This window comes from Oncorhynchus clarkii, unplaced genomic scaffold (assembly GCF_045791955.1).
Source record: "Oncorhynchus clarkii lewisi isolate Uvic-CL-2024 unplaced genomic scaffold, UVic_Ocla_1.0 unplaced_contig_632_pilon_pilon, whole genome shotgun sequence".
In the NCBI taxonomy this organism is placed as follows: domain Eukaryota; kingdom Metazoa; phylum Chordata; class Actinopteri; order Salmoniformes; family Salmonidae; genus Oncorhynchus; species Oncorhynchus clarkii.
The window spans coordinates 71,233-74,078 of NW_027258325.1; the positions used below are offsets into that span (position 1 = coordinate 71,233).

The 2,846-nt window shown below is 42.8% G+C and overlaps 1 pseudogene; it reads right to left on the bottom strand.

Annotated features, from left to right (window-relative positions):
• Positions 1-956: 956 nt before the first annotated feature.
• On the bottom strand, positions 957-1,104 carry LOC139396665 (5.8S ribosomal RNA; annotated as a pseudogene).
• Positions 1,105-2,846: the final 1,742 nt, after the last annotated feature.

Genomic DNA, 2,846 nt, shown 5'->3' on the forward strand with positions numbered 1-2,846 from the left:
ATAGGACACATCACTGCACCCATATACTCTTCTGTAAACTGGTCATCTATGTATACCCACAGCAAGACCCACTGGTTGATGCTTATTTATAAAACCCTCTTAGGCCTCACTCCACCCCTACCTGAGATATCTACTGCAGCCCTCATCCTCCACATACAACACCAGTTCTGCCAGTCACATTCTGTTAAAGGTCCCCAAAGCACACACATCCCTGGGTCGCTCACCTTTTCAGTTCACTGCAGCTAGCGACTGGAACAAGCTGCAACAAACACTCAAACTGGACAGTTTTATCTCAATCTCTTCATTCAAAGACTCAATCATGGACACTCTTACTGACAGTTGTGGCTGCTTTGCGTGATGTATTGTTGTCTCTACCTTCTTGCCCTTTGTGCTGTTGTCTGTGACCAATAATGTTTGTACCATGTTTTGTGCTGCTACCATGTTGTGTTGCTACCATGTTGTTGTCATGTTGTGTTGCTTCCTTGCTATGCTGTCTTAGGTCTCTCTTTATGTAGGGTTGTGTTGTCTCTCTTGTCTTGATGTGTGTTTTGTCCTATATTTATATTTTATATATATTTTTATTTTTAATCCCAGCCCCATCCCGTAGGATGTAAATAAGAGTTATTGTTCTTAACCGACTTGCCTAGTTAAATAAATAAAAAATTAAACATGAGATCAGGAAAAACTCAAGCCCTCAGAAAATAAAATATACATTTTGCCACACCACTTCTGAACCTGTGGTGTCACCTCTGCATAGTACAAGTGGGGGGTGGGCCTTTCCTCTTTTGAGACAGAGTCCACCGGTATATATAAAACCCTCTTAGGGTCGACCATGCGGGGAACGTGGGCGCCTCCCGTCGAGGCGGGAAGGGAAAGGAGGGGCGCACCAGGGAGAGAGAGCCGAGGTCCCTCCTCAACACTCCCACCGAGCCGTCCTGGTCTGCACTTAGGGGGACGAAGGCCCAGTCGCGGAAATCCAGGGGTTCCGATTGATGGCAAAGCATTCGAAGTATCGATGATCAATGTGTCCTGCAATTCACGAGTTCTCGCAGCTAGCTGCGTTCTTCATCGACGCACAAGCCAAGTGATCCACTGTTAAGAGTTTTACTCTTTTGTTTTTTTGTTTTACGCAGAGTCTAGTGGCTAGGCGGAGTTGGGGAGGTTGCCCTCCTTTCCCCCGCCCGCCCTTCGCCAGAGGCCACAGTTCACAGAGCAAAAAGGTTTGAGGTTGTTCTCTATTGTTAATGTATTGTTCCTCAAGCAAGGGGGAGGCCGATGACATGCGGATTCCCATCAGACCAACACCTTGAATGCATCTCACTTGAAGTTTCCAGTCGTCTAAAAAACACTGTTTTGCTCAAACATGCTTTACTGTATTTATACTTGGGATATCACTTTTCAACAGGAAAGTTCAACAGTTTCTTGAGGACGGTAGGCGTTCAAGGAAGTAGCTTCATACTGGAAACTTATTTTCAGACCATTAAATTTGAGGTAAGGAGAATGATTCATCCTCTTCCACCATGTCTTCTTCCCCGTAGAGAACTGTCAGGCATTCAAGGAAATATCATCAAACTGGCAATTCCTTATTTTCAGACCATAACATTCAAGTTAGTGAGACTGATTCATCCTCTCCCTCCACACCCCACACCCCACCCCTCCTTCCCCCAAGCCATCCCATCCTTCCTTCTTTGTGATAGTCTTTTTATCATCCTGACCAACAAGGAAGATCTCTTTTATTTTGGCTCTGTCTCTAAGGATCACAACAACCTCACATCCACAATGTGTGACTAAGGTTTCTGGCAGAGCAGTCAGAGGTATTGTTTTTTAAATTATTATGATGACAACATGGAATTTCCTGATTACCAGAGAGGAAAGGTGTGTATTTCTTGTATAATGCAGTATGTCCAGTACAATAGGGATATTCTGAGGTGAGATCAGGCTGTTAGGACAGCTCTATGAGGTGAAAAGGAGACTGGAGTACCACTTTAAATGCACCATTTTCTAGCAGACACATTGACAGGTGACAGCAGAGTTCAGTGGGATTGAGGCACATGCTAATTAATATGGACACAATATTTTTAAACAGTGCCAGTGGGAACACACTAATGTCAGAAAGCTAGTAAGGATGCAAAGACTATACAGAGTTACACATAATGTGTGAATGTGGTCAGGCACTGAACAATAAGACAACATGAAAGAAGGACATTTCTGCAGACTGAACAATAAGACAACATGAAAGAAGGACATTTCTGCAGACTGAACAATAAGACAACATGAAAGAAGGACATTTCTGCAGACTGAACAATAAGACAACATGAAAGAAGGACATTTCTGCAGACTGAACAATAAGACAACATGAAAGAAGGACATTTCTGCAGACTGAACAATAAAACTGTCACGCCCTGACCTTAGTTATCTTTGTTTTCTTTATTATTTTGGTTAGGTCAGGGTGTGACAAGGGTGGTTTGTTTAGTTTTTGTTTTTTGTATGTCTAGGGGTGTAGTCTAGGTGTTTATATGTCTATGGTTGCCTAGATTGGTTCGCAATCAGAGGCAGCTGTTTATCGTTGTCTCTGATTGGGGACCATATTTAGGTAGCCATATTCCTTGGGTATTTTGTGAGTTCTTGGTCTATGTTTAGTTGTCTGTCTGCACGATGCATATTAGCGTCACGGTTCATTTTGATAGTTTGTTCAGTGTTCTTTCTTTAATAAAAGAAGTATGTACGCTTCCCACGCTGCGCCTTGGTCTCCTCCATACAACAAACGTGACAACATGAAAGAAGGACATTTCTGCAGACTGAACAATACGGCAATATTATTTTGGTTGAAATTGTTGTGTTTATTT